Below are 14,850 nucleotides of genomic sequence, written 5' to 3'. Positions count from 1 at the left end.
ATTGGTTTCTCCCATACCTAACCCTTAAATGCTGAAATTCTGGTCATTTTTGTCTTTGTATTCCAAACCCTCTCCTAGGGGATCACATCTTTTCTCATGCATTATCAGTCACAGATACCAACAAATCCTAAATATAAATATCTTATCTAGCCCTCTTTGTGGAGCTCCAAAATGAAATATACAAACCCACTTGGGAGTATCTCATACTCAACTCCTACATAATGTACTCGAAGAATGAGTTAGTGTTCTTACGCTCCAATTTGCCTTTCATCCTGTCTTCCATGGCTCAGTAAATGCTACCTCTCTCTCCACTATGCCAGATACCTGGAGTCCACCCTCAACTCTTCTTTCTCTCCCCATTGGCAAGCCTTCACCAATTTCCATACATGTTAACCTCAAAGCAGATCTCAGGTGCCTCAACCTTCCTTCACACTGATTACTGCTACTCTTGTCCAAGCCACCATCATTAGTCACCTTAATGCTACATTAATATTTTCCCACAATCCATGCCTGTTCTCCACTCCCTTCCTCACCCATTTCTTAGTACACATCCAAAAATATGACAGAATAACCATTTAAAAACACAAATCTGATCATTTCACTCCTTTTCTTAATAGCTTCTCAGGATACCTAGACCTAAATTCTAAGACCTTTACCCATTCTACAAAGTCCTCCATGACCTGGCTCTTGCCCTTCACTGACTCTGCTCCCACAAGCTGGGTCTCTTTCCTCCCAGCCCTTTCCCACCCCAGGACTTTCACATATTCTGTAACTTCCACACAGAGCTCACCCTTGAAACTTGGCTGTCACCACTGCATCCTCAAGCTCTAAGCTAAAATCAGTGACCAAACATAGAACTCTGCTTTTCCTGTCTAAACGAGGTTCCAGTCACATAATTCCAGAGTGTAATAATTTTCTTTTGAGTTATGTTTTCTTCAGTATGAAATATTTATTGTATGTCTATTAGTTCCCTGAGGGCAGAGATCATGCCTGTTCTGCTGAGCACTGTATTCCTGGTGCTGTGCATAGTAGGGGCATGAAACATTTGTTAAATGAGTGAATGCTAACACTTAATTGCACCTGTGAACTTAGTACTGCTCTTCTTCTTCCATTATTTCAATGGGTTGAAAACTATATTAATGGGAGTAGCTAGTTTAAGGTAGCTAGCTTGTCCAATTTATATAAAATAGCACCTAGTAAAGAGATGGTTTGATAGCCAGGAAATGCCTTGGGGAATGCTACATGTTGGTATCTACACACTTATATCTATCACTTATATTCATATAGGATTTGTTTTCCTTAAATTGCTGTCTCCCATTAAGCTCTGTGCCCTCAAGTTTGCCTAACAACATGTGTGCTCAATGGGAGGAAACTGACACATGTTTGGAGAATGAGTTACACCAAGCTGAGGATGGAAACTGCCAAAGCACCAGAAGCAGAGCACAGAGAAACCCCAGGATTGTTTTGGAAAAATGAAGAAAATGCAGGAAACAGGCCAAATGCCATGGGATACAGAGGTGCTGACTGGTGAGGAGAGTTGCTGGATTAAAACATAGCTCCCTGTTTCCAACTATGGTATAATCATGTAAAGACAGGCAGGAAAAATGCTGGAAGCAGCTACATTGCTAATTCTCAGGGTGCATGTGTGTTCTCACACTCCCACACTTGTGCACCCTCATTCTCCAGCGCACACGCTCTCTCTCTCTCACACACACACTTCTCCAAAACCTGGTATTGCCTCTAGGCATCCCATATAAAGGTAGTCATCACGATTCTTTTTTAACTTGTTCTCTTTCCACCAAATAAGCAGAGCCTTAGAATCCAGAAGTAACTTCAAGCTTCTTTCCTACTATTTCTCAGGCAGAAATCCTGACTGGTAAATGCAGTCTCATAACCAGCTCTCAACCAAGTCATGCTCTGGCTGAAAGGGGCATTCCATCTGCAGTCAGCCAGGAAAGTGTCTGTGCCAGTTCTATCCGGTTCTCCAACGAGACCATGTGTGAATCACATTCTGGGAGCCTCTACTTTGCTCCTTATGATGTCGCTGTCATGGCACAGGAACTATGACTTATAAAATGAAAGATGAAAAAAAGTGGAACACTCTGAGTGTGAATAGTTATTATTAGAGATTATTCCCTCCTTGGCATTGTGAATTTTAATTTGAATAGATATGTTTAGTTTAAAGTGGCAAGTTCACCCAACTTAGGTGGGACTTCATGTCCCCTCCTGAAGTTCTAAAGGGACAGGAATCTAAGGAAATTCCATACATGGACCACAGTATTCATGTGAATACCAAGCAACCAAGCAGTCTCTCTTAAAGGTGTATGTCTTATCCACCCAACCAAACTGTAAAATTGAGGAGGAAACTATTTTATATATCTGTTTTATTTTCCATGGTATCCAACACAGCAGGCACATTCAATAACTGGTCACTGAAGCCACTGAGGGAAGTTCAAAGAATGGAAAAGAAGCCTGGAGTTTCTGTGGACAGTCGATTTATCTTTGAAGTGAATGTTCTTTTTGCAAATGTTAACTTTTTGCTCCTAAATCAAAGTGAAATGGTAAAAACACACACACACACACACACACACACACACACACAAGAAACAAAACAAAACCCACAAATACTGCCATAGAGAAGGCACTTAGGAATTCACATCTCCTTTTTAAAAATCCAATTCTCTCCTTGATCAACATTCCCATTAACTTTCCAAGCTTCTGTCCCTCATAGAAGGGTCAGTCTGCCTCTCTGGGAACCCCTTTCTTTCTTTTTTCTTTTCTTCTTTTTTTTTTAAAAGATTTTATTTATTTGACAGAGAGAGATCACAAGTAGGCAGAGGCAGGCAGAGAGAGAGTGGGGAGCAGGCTCCCTGCTGAGCATAGAGCCCAAGTCAGGGCTTGATCCCAGGACTCTTGGATCATGACCTAAGCCGAAGGCAGAGGCTTTAGCCCACCGAGCCACCCAGGCACCCCTGGGAACCTCTTTCAAGGAGTCTCAGGGAAGCCGGAATCCTGACCCGTGCTTTAAGGAAAAACTCTGCCTTTACAGAAGGTACAACATAAGATGCAAAAAGGACAAGGCAGATCTTTCTTATTCAATTCGCAGGAAGACGAAGAGGAGCAACAATGTTGCTTTTGAAAACAAGTGCTTTTGAAAACAAGAATCATTCTCTAGGTGACAAGGGATTCTCAATTAATGCACAAACAGGCATATAAAAATGCTTGACAGAACAAACATAAAAGAAACAAGATTTCTGACTGAAGCTGAGGGGAAAAAATAATAAAAGGTACCAAAGGGAGTCACAAAGCATGGTCTTAAAGTTCTTCAAAAGGTATATGAGGTCTCTACCTAGAGGAAGCTTGCACAGTTCATTAGTAAGGTAGAAACAACAGTCAGGTAAGGTTGATAGCATACTTCCCTCTTTGGTTAAAAGCAAAAGTCTTCCCAGATCCGTTCACCAGGTGCAACTGTCATGTGGACAGATATACACATCTGAAGAGGACACAAGATCATCTACTGGGACCTGCATCTAAAACATCCAAATGAGTCTACCTCCTACTGCTATAAAATCTATAGAAAACAGGATGTTTTCAGTTTCCTTAGGACTCTCCCCACATTAATAGTTATTCCTTTAGTATCTCTACTGCCAAACAGTGCTGCAACCTGTTCTGATGATAACATGGTCCAGTTAAACTGAAGTGTGGGCCAGCACTGGATGGATAAAGTGGGCAAGTCACAGGGAACATGGTTAACAGATAAGCACAGTAGATCTCTGAGCAGAGATGCAGCATGACAAGACCATCAAGACCATTAGAGAAGGTACTATTTCGTATGTGTCTGTATATGGTGGTTGGAGGGGGAAGGAGAAGACTATGCAAGGGGCAAGAAAGACAGGGGGAGGGTTTATCTGTTAGAAATCTTTGATTAAAGCCCCAGGTGATAAAAATCCAAGACTGGTGTTGCTGCATGAGACTCAAGAGGAAGGGACCAGGACAAGGAGTATTCTGAAGGAAGTCTCAGTGGGCTATATGATGGCTGACTGGATAAAGGGGGTGAAGATAAGGAATGTGTCAGGTTTGAGTCTGGAGTCTCGAGACTGGTAGGGCCATCAACAAAGCCAGGTAAATTGTAAGAACAAAAGGCTTATCTGAGGAGGAGACTGAACATGGGGAGAGGACAGTATCATGTCAAGCAGATTGTGAAGAGACCAGTGTTTCCTATGGGGTCTCGTTAGCTTAAGTCAAAAACTAGGCTTAGTGGATGAGATCCAGTGACCGATACCGAGAACATAGTTGTAGCTGTGACAATGTATTAGGTCACTTACCGAGTTTGAGGATAGTGAAAGACAGAGGATCTGATGACGATTTTTGAGGGATGCCTTCTAGTCAGCTTGAGAAAGAAAAGGAGCCTGTTGGTGAAATGAAAGGACGGAGAAAGGATATTTTCCAGAAGAAGCAGATTAGTGAATAGCTGAGAAATCACTTCCTCTCTCCTCCCAGGACTTTGGGAATAGCTCATGGCACTGGTGTTATCATATACGTGTCTGCCTCTCTTCCAGCATGGAGGGAAACATTAAAGGCAAAATGTAGTCTGCCTCACTACCTGGCTGGGGGTTTGCAAGGGGATTGCCTCTCAAGCCTATCTTGGCTCCAAACAGGATCAGCTGCATCCAAATAGAGCAGTGCAGCTGATGACAGAGGGCATAATTTAGCTCCCCAGGATCTCCTTGGGCTCTTGGGTATGGAGAGGAAGAAATCCAGAAGATTTCACCTGACCTGCAGAAGGAAGTAGAAGGTGGCTGAGGGTCCAGGTGGTGAACTTGATAGGGAGGGGCCCCGGGTTGAAGGCCAAACTGGAGTCTAAAGTAGTCTGAGTTGCCATTAGGGTGATTTGTCAAGGAAAGGTGGCTGAAGCTCCTAGAACATTACCAGAGCCAAGGAAGAGACCAGGGCTTATCTTAGCCATAGGCTTCAGGGACATACCATGCAAGCACAGACTAGCCATATTGCAGCAAAGACAAGGAAAAGAGCCAGGGGATTTAGGGTGGTTTCAAGAATACCATCCTCCCTGCCCAATTCTAGGATGTAGTCAGCCCAATGCCCTCCTGGGGAGAAATAGGATGGAATTGTGAAAGAGCATTCCAAAGAGACTAAAACTAGTGCTAGTAGGAAGACACATTTGGAGTAGATTCAGTATTTAAACTGAAACAAGGGAGAATATTTACCCTCCTTTAACTGATAAATCTTTTAAGTCCCCACCATGCATTCTCATAAAGAAAACACTTCTGGTCTAGAAAATAAGGACTTATGTATGTAGAGGTGACCTGAGTACATTTATAACCCCTTCCCATCTGGTCCATGTTCTGTGTGGTGATAAAGTTATTTAACCTCTTCAAGCTTCAAAATCCTCATCTGTCAAGAGGGGATAATGATATCTATCCTCTGAAGAATTTTAATGAGCTTATTTATGTAAAATGCTGGCACAAGAGAAATATTTAGTAATGTGTTTATTAATTCTGTTATCATTTCTACTATTACATTCAGCTTCAAAGTCTTATTTGTCTTACTCAAGAATGGCTGACATTTGTCAAGAAATGCCAAAGTACTATATTCTTGGCATTCTTCATTTATGATTTCACAGACTCTCATCTATCCCCACAAGAACAGAAATGTCATTCTGCAACAAATGAGCAGTACTGTTTTCATATCTGTGACTCTTCCTCAACCTTGGTACTCACTACAGAAAGTACGTCAGTCAGGACATTATTTCTTTTGAATAATGTTGGCCATAACAAGCCACACAGTACAATGACGGCAGTTTTGCAGGACCTGGTGGTAAAGGCTTCTCAGTCTGAGACTGATCTAGTCCTAAGTGGATGGACCAGTGACAGGCGGTAGACAAACCACAAGAACCAGGAAGGATGCGGGGGTGGGGGGGTGGGATTTATTTGTAATGCTGCGGTCATTTTTAACATGCGTATTAGGATATATGCATGTTAGTGCCAGATTGCCTGGAAAATTCCCTGTGTTGAACATGTATAAATTAATTCTCAGAATTGTTTGCTGTGCACCCACAAAGCAGCATGATCTTGAGTAATCAGTTCTAGATAATAACTAACCTGAGACTCCATTCTAGCTTTTTCAAGTTATCTGAGTCAGTGTGGAGTACACTAAGGAGGGTTTAGTGGAAATAGGAAAAATGATTTAATTAGCAAGATTAATACAGATTGTTAATGAGCAAAGTAAGTATATTTGAGTGTCTGTGGTATACAAATCTCCAGGTTCTAGGGTTTAAGAAAACATATATGGTGATTACCAAAAAGCACAATAATGCTTAATATAGTAGGACCCCTGGGAGAATCAAGTGGCTTCATTTAACTGGCTTTTCCATATAATTCAAGTCTACCCTATTTTTTAAAACTTAAAAAATGAGATATCTTTGTCCATTAAACATCTGTCCTTTTGAATGTCTATCTCATTAGAGAGAAATTGCTTTTTGATGGATTAGTCATCATTGTAAGCATCAGCTATGCCACCATGGTGCTCTGAGAAAGTACATCTTAAGATGTGGTCAGGGGATTCCCCAGCAAGGGAATCACCTCCGGAGCTCGCTGAAAATGAGATGCCTAGGGTCCACCCCAGGCCTCCTAAAACAGGATCATCAGGTGGAATCCAGGATTCTCCATGTCCAGCTTGCTTCTTAGGCAATTCTCATTCTCAACACAGACCATAGAGGCCCTAATTCAAGGTTGGTTGTATGTGTGTCTTTTAGGGAAAACATCACGAAGGTGTGCTCTCTATTTGTCCCAATTTCCTGAAGGGCCTCTGTCTATTCCTTTCTTCTCAGGAGTCAAAGTCTTTGCATAGTGTCCTGGCTTTAAACCTACAAGCCAATATGCATAGGACCCTTGGACAGAGTGCTGGCCTTTGTGATGTCTACTTTCCATCCATGAGCCTTATACCATTTGTTCACACATGGGGCTCTGAGCTTGAAGTACATTGCTGTGGGACTTGGGTACCTGACCCTAAGGACACCTGAACACCAGCCATTCCACCTCAAAAGGGCACTCAGAGAGCAAGGTAGAAGAAAAGTGCAAAATGCTGAATGTAGAAATGTGACTAGATGTTCAGAAGACAGACTGATGAACTGGCCTAGAGAGAAGAAAGAAAAAAATACCAGTACTCTTGAAGAGTACAAGTAAAATGGGCCTTTGAGGTCAGAGAAAATGAGAACAGAAGGTGTAGAATGTTTTGGAAGATTGTGGCCCGGTCTCTTCCACCACAAAAAAAACATTTTCTCCCACAGCAACTTCACTACACAAGGGATCCATTTATTGGATTAGGTAGAACTTGAGGCAGAAATGGTAGGAGGAGCCTTGAGTTTGGATTCAGAGGACTCCGGTTCAAATCCTGATTCATGTATGTGGCTGTGAGCAAGTCAGTCAGACTTTGCCTTTTCAGTCTTAGCTGTGAAACAGGACGAAGAATTCATGCCCTCGCTGACTGCTGTGTAGCTTTAATGAAGTGATGAATATGAAACAGCTTTTTAAACTGAAGAGCATTTTACAAATATTTAATCAGAAATATTCTGCATTGTGTACATATTTAAGTAGCTGCTACATCTATCTATATGGCAGAATGCTAAGAAAAACCCTCGGCTGGGAAAAAATTCAAATATGTTAATTATCTCATATAAATAAACTGATCATATTGTTCAGCATAGAACTTAAATATCTGCTGTGCTTTTGTACTAGAAAAATATATCTTTAAAATGAGCAGTATTTTGACTTTTGCACAACTCATATTTAACATTCTATGAAAATACGTTCTTCATTTCTCAAAGGATAGGTGAAAAAGTTGATCAAATCTTCATTTTGTTTTCAAAACCCTCTTTCCTAACATCAATTTCTTAATGTCTGTTTTCCTTACATGATTTATTTGCTGAAACTGCAGGATGGTGGGAGAAATGGGGACATGACAGGAGAAGAGAAAGGCAAGTAGGTCAACACTGAAAACAAGAGGTTTGCCCCAAACCTAAAATACACTAAAGATAGGAAAGAGGGAGGCTAACTTTGGAAACCATTGTCTGGCTCACATCACTACTTTTAGCTATTGCTTTTTAAAGTGGAAAGATGTGCAAAAATTAAAAAAAAAAAAAAAAAAAGGCCAAGCTAGTTCTCTCAGCAAAGAATTAAAATTAAAAGCAGACGGAGACTCAGATAATAAGTACCAATAAAAGCTTGAGCTGACATAGCTTCAATTTACAAATCATTGGCTTTTCCTGGCAGGGCTTGGGGAAGGAGGGTAAGGAAGTTTTGCCTACACTGGATGAGGAAGATATGGAAATCTTTAAAGATGCTTCCAACTTGTTAAAACACTGATTTATGGTGACCATGATAAAATCTTGGTGGAACCCGAGTACAGTCTCCAGTCTCTGGGAGTCGTGGTAGCTACGAAGCCCTTATGCCTTCCCAGTCATATTTGATTTTGACAGGTACACTCAGTTAAGGGGCCCCCAATCCATAATGTGTGCACAAAAAGACGCGTGGTTTAGAATCGGCATGTATTTCAGTTTCTTTTGAAACTTGAGCATTAGGAGGCCCTGGTAAGAGCATTAAAAATAAACTAGTAAAAAATAAAAATGAGGAAGCTAAAGCAGATAGAGATCAATTTAGGACAAGGGAGATTACTTCTCCAGAAGTTTTAAAGACAAAATTGGTGCTCACAGGCACATAAGTATGCTTTGTTTTTATTTGTAAAACCTGGAAGGTGACCTATAAAAAGGAACTAATGAAACTGCTAGATTTAGAGAAAAGGGCTGAGAGAGATACAGTGGTGCCAGCAAGATCTTGTCTGAGTATATGGAGTATGTGTGAAAGTTAGATGTGGACAGTGAACACAGGACACATCATTCAAGCCAGCAGAAAACCTCCAAGTTGAGAGACCAAATACCAGCCTATACGATGCTCCAACCCAACTCCAAGGACCTAATGTGGAGTCCAAACTCTGCAGACTGTTCCTTCTGAAACAGCTCCCAGCTCCCCCTTTCTTTTTTGGGAGAGGATTTTTCTCTACATTCTGACTGATGCATATCAGAGAACTTTTTCCTTCTGGGATGCAGTTGAGAAGAGATGGGAAAAGCTATCTGTTTACTTTCTCACCTTTGCCCCAAACCCTTCAGGATAGGCATAACTCTGCTCTTAGAACAGTAAAGGCTTTCAAAAGAAACATTCTTCTCTTTCTCAATTTTGGTGGGTTTCCCTCAGGCATTTGCCTTTGATCCTTCTTCTCTTCAGTGACGTTACCACCTCACATGGCTCTTCCTTGAAGATGGTTCTTGAAAATGACTTCATCCTCCAAACTCCTCATTCAGCTGCTCATGTGACATCACTTTTGAAACCTGGTTTCTCATCTGTTTTCATTAACTTAAGAGTTTTCTATCCGTATTTTCCCTTCTATCAAATCTTACTTATTCTCACTCAAATATTAATTTTCATTATTTTTATACATGTAATTGGAAAGATAATACATGCATAGGACACAAGCTTTAAAAGCACCCAAAGGGCATACAGTACAACGCCAACCTCATTCTCATCCCCCGCCTCCCATCCCCCAACCTAGTCCCCTGCCAAAGAAGCAATCACTATTCCCAGGTTCTCGTGTATCTTTTTCCCCTTAAGATAAAAAAAAAGTGAAAGGGAACAAGGCCCTAAATGTAATAAATTTTACTCTGTTAGCTTCTTTTCAGCTTCCCTGTCTATTTGATAAATTTATTTATTTCCCATGCTTTAAATCTATGGGCTTTTCATATGGCCCTTCTTCCCTCTATGTGGGTTATTTTCCAAATCTCTCAGCCTGGACCTCTCTCAGAACATGAACTAATACCCATGAACTATGTTTGCTTATAAGAATGCGGAGTCCTACCTCTGAAGGCCTGGGGGAGAAGGGGTCGCTATTTAAAAGAACAAAGCAGGAAAAAAAAACCCATCCCTTAATTTGTTTATGTAATTAATCTATCTTGAGAAGTATCCCTTATTCCAACGTCAGCAGTCACCAGAAGAACCACAGTAAGGAATCAGCATCTAAATGACAATGGTTGTCTCAGGATCACAGCTGGGGAGTGAATTTAAATAGATGGATGGACAGATAGACGGGTAGTTGGATAGAAAGAGCCAATCAACTGTGAAGTGTTACCAAGCCCTAAAATCATATTTCATTTGATGGGAACAACAGAAGCCTGATTAATGCATGTGGGAATCTCATGTCAAAGTTAAACCAATGGCCTTTCAAGGGCCTGCTTCTTCTTAGGACTCCCTGAGTCCATGTGAAATTGGCCAATGTAAGATTTTAGGACTCCCATATATGAATTTCATTCATCCTGTGTAATGATTAAGTGTGGGATAACTGTTGAATATGAAACAGAATTTTTTCCCTTGGGATATTTCTATTATACCTGGGATTGCCCTGAAAATGTTACGCTAGAAGGGGAAGCACATACACATTAAAGTTGCTTTTTGTTCAAGGTTTTCTGTTCACTAAAAATTCACTAAAGGAGGCAAAGTGAAGTCACTGTGAGACACGAGAAATGAAACTGGTGGAGAAACTGCACGCTTTAGTGAAGAGAGCTACCATGGACCAGGTCATATGCTGGATAACATGTGGGCCTCTGTGGCTAATCACCCTCTGAGATTACTATTATGTCAGTTTTCTGAAGATCAAGTATAATCATGTCTTTTTTTTTTTTTTTAACCTCAGGACTGTGAATGGAAATACTAGTTTTCTATGAACTCATTCTTGTGATAGTTCAAACGCTAAGTACAGATCGGCTTAGGACTTGGATGCAAGAAGATTCTGAGTTTTACTGAGCGACAGGAGAACCTGTAAAACCCTAACAGTCTGTGACTCCATCACATAGTCAGTATTACTTGGATAAATTTTGTTAGAAACACTTTCTTGGGGGGGTTTCTCAAAAAATAACCCAATAATTTAAAAAGTACCACTCAAAACCTTTCAATATCCCTTGGTGACAAAACAACACAGAACACCTGTTTTTCTCAAAGCAATTGTGATTTAGTAGTTTTCTTTCTGAAATACTAATTCTCCATAGCCGATTTAAAAATCCAGTCTGATGTAAAAGTGACAATTCAGACAATCATCAAATCATTTTGCCACCCCCTACCCCGGCACTGAAAGGTCTGGTTATAAAGAAGAGCATATCTGAAGGAAATTATTTTTAACTCTAATAAAAGTAACTTACAGTACTGTAAAGTTATTAGCATTCAGGAGATAGCCGATATATTGCCTCTGTTTGAAATTAAATAAAATCGCACTCTATTTTGTGTACCTAAGTAAAACCACCATTTTATAAAATAAGAATAATAGCATAGTGGAATGGATCCCTAAAGCATAAACATTCAAAACCAAAGTGCTCAGCTAACCCATGAGGGCACAACTGTCTTTTCATACTCAATTCTTGAAGATGGTAAGACTTGCAACCAGTTTGCCAAGACGGAATAAGAGGACTAGCTGAAAGAGGATATTTGAGCTGTTAACCAAAAGGAAGAGGGTAATCTGGAGGGGTAGACAGATAGGGCAGACTTGGAGACAGAAATGAGAGAGACAGTAACTAGTATATCATACTACTTGAATACAGTATTTTCCATTTAAGCATAATCTACAATGACACCTTCTTTAGAAGCTACCAAAAGGAGACAGAGGCAGATGGAATAGTCTGTGGTCGGGCTGGGGGGAGGGAGGGAGCGTGTGTCATGGGCCCCAGCCACTCCTCTGACCCTACAGCCAAAAGTACAACATGGTGAAACATGGAAATAATGAATCCATCTAAGACATTCTAGCTGCGAAGGCACCGAGAAGGCCTTGTTATAAAATGGGCTCATTATATGGTGGCAATTTTGATCTGGAACCTGCTGGTTCCACTCAGGAAGTTCTTATGTTTTGTATATTATCATCCACAAAATTCTAGAAACCAGGTTTGCACATGTCATCCAATACATATAAGTCTTAGGAAGAAAAGCCAGACAATTTGGCAAAAGGAAAACTATCTTGGATGGGATCAGTTCACACTTCAGTAATACACTTTTGTCCAGAGTCTACTCTGAAACTTGAGAGTTAAGTAAGCTTTTTCCTCAAACAACTGGAGAAGTGCCATATGCAAAGATTTGATACCTCTCTCAAGAAAGAAATAGTTCTTTCCACTCCCCCATGGAAAAATCTATTTTAAACCAAAACATTTGCTTTTATGGTATTATACAGGTTTTTTTTTTTTAATAGAGCAATATTTACTATTCTAACAGAAATTAGATAATATAAATTATGAATTAGTATGTTTACACAATATCTTCCAGGATGATAAAATCAAATGACTGCTTACTTCCATAGCATAAGTGTTGTTTTTATTCAATGGCAGGATTAAATATCATTCAGTAATACAAACATTTATAAGATGCCTATTATGTTTGTTCATTATGGATTCGGGGTTCAAAGGAAGGTCTTACAGTTATTTGCACACCCATGTTCATAAGTAGCACATGCACACTAGCCAAGCGATGGAAGTATCCTAAATGTGTCTGTTGGTGAATGAATAAATAAAATGTGGTGGTATAAGCATAAATATTATTTCTTAAATTATTATTCCTTAAAATTATTATTATCATTCTTTGAAAAGGAAGGACATCCTGCCCTATGAGACAACATGGATGAACCGTGAAGACATTATGTAGTCACAAAAAGACATATACTGCATGATTCCACATATATTAGGTTGCTAAAGTAGTCAAATTCATAAAAACAGAGAGTAGCAAAATAGTTACCAGAGGCTGAGTAGAGGGAAATGGGGAGTGGATGCTTAATGGGTACACAGTTTCGGTTTTGCAAGATGAAAAAGTTTAGGAGATCTGTTGTACAACAATGTGCATATACTTAATACTACTAAACTGGATACTTTAAAATGGCTAGATGGCAAATTTTATGGTATATGTTTTATCATAATGAAACATTTTTAAATTCTTAAAACTTCCTCACTTTAGCACACACTAGAAATGCCTATAAATCAGAGGCCAGCAAACTCTTTTCTGTAAAAAGGCAAAAAGTAAATATCATGGCTTTGCAGATCAGTCTCTGTTGTAATTACACAACTCTCCACGATATCATGGAGACAGACAGAGATAATATATAAGTGAATGCATGTGGTCATGTTACAATAAAACGTCACTTACCAAAACAGGTGGCTGGCCCATGTGCATTAGGTTTCTAACCCTTGCAAAAGTATTATCTACATAAAAGATAATTGGGGGGGGGGGCGCCTGGGTGGCTCAGTGGGTTAAGCCACTGCCTTTGGTTCAGGTCATGATCTCAGGGTCCTGGGATCGAGTCCCACATCGGGTTCTCTGCTCAGCGGGAAGCCTGCTCCCCCCCTCCCTGCCTGCCTCTCCATCTATTTGTGATCTCTGTCAAATAAATAAATAAAATCTTAAAAAAAAAAAAAGATAATTAGGGGACACCTGGGTGGCTCAGTCATGATCTCAGGGTCCTGGAATGGAGACCTGCATCGGGCGCTCTGCTCAGCAGGGGAGCCTTCTCCCCCTCCCCCTTCTGCCTGCCTCTCTGCCTATTTCTGATCTGTCAAATAAATGAAATCTAAAAAACAAAAAACAAAACAAACAAACAAAAAAAAAACAATAATTAGAATCATTTTGTAAAAATATCACTCTCCTATACCCAAGAATTATGAGTGAAGTATTCTTCTTTTCCAGAGTCTGAGATTACATCAACAGCAACAGGATCAAGCAGACTCAACAAGACCAGTACTTAGCTGCAGGAGGAGGAAAACCCTACAATGACAAAGGACAGGTTAGCTCTGTTCCAGTGTCTATTCTTCTCTACAGATAAGCTTAAGAATTCCAGAGTTTAACAATTTAGAGAAAGAATAATGTTACAACTGGAAAAGAGCTTGGTGACCAGCTAGTACCTATTTCTCCTTTAGTGAATGAGAAAATTACCATAGGCTCACTAGACCTATCCCAGCTGTCACAGCGGGTGTAGGTAGGGCTGGGGACAGAGCATAGAACCACCCCAACCCTGAAGTCATGCTCCTTTCTGTTTCCAAACAGGAGCCGTAGCCTGCTGGTCACGAGGTCTGCAAGTGATCTGTTTCATGCCTGCTCTTCCAAATGGTCTTGACTTAAACCTGAAACTAACTTTTACCATTCAGTGAGTTCAAGGGGGAAATCAATAAAGACACATAGACCCCCAAAATCCTCATCTCATGAAATTAAAAAATGAAAGCAGGGATATAATTATTTGTTCCCTTCCCACGTGTGCCATATGAGAATGGCATATCTTTCCTATAGCATTTAGGTAAAGAAAAAGCCACCCAGCGGGAAGGTTAACAACTTGATTTGATCTTCTTGGAGACCACAAAAAAATAGGCTCCCTAGTTAAATGACCAAAACGAACAACAAGCACACCAAAAAAAAAAAAAAACCCAGGAAATGAAGATGGAGGGTCATGAAACAGATAGGTTCAAGAGTATGTTAGCTTTACAAAAGGAATTTTTACTCATCAAAGAACTCAAGCCAGTGTGTAGGATTTCAGCCCTAGAAGAGACAGAAAAGATAATGGGTCAAACGCCCTCCCCTTTTATGTATGAATTAAAGCAGAGTCCTGGAGTCAAGGCACTGATTAAACAGGCTCATAGGTTGGTCTATTGTGTGGACCCAAACCTGAAATTCTCCACGCTCACTCATCACAACTTACTGGGGGGTCGTAGCCCTGCCCTTGGCACTGAACTGAAGCAGAACACCCGTGCAAGCCAGAAAGCTGGATGGATAG

At 40.4% G+C, this 14,850-nt stretch overlaps 1 protein-coding gene across 14 annotated transcripts in view; it reads right to left on the bottom strand.

The window, feature by feature from the left end:
- ICA1 (islet cell autoantigen 1) overlaps nt 1-14,850 on the bottom strand; it is a 148,715-nt gene that overhangs the window by 92,518 nt on the left and 41,347 nt on the right. The window lies entirely within an intron of this gene.

Source organism: Mustela nigripes, chromosome 4 (assembly GCF_022355385.1).
Source record: "Mustela nigripes isolate SB6536 chromosome 4, MUSNIG.SB6536, whole genome shotgun sequence".
Lineage (NCBI taxonomy): Eukaryota > Metazoa > Chordata > Mammalia > Carnivora > Mustelidae > Mustela > Mustela nigripes.
The sequence above is the reverse complement of the archived record's forward strand: the minus strand, read 5'-3'. Positions and strand labels throughout refer to the sequence as shown.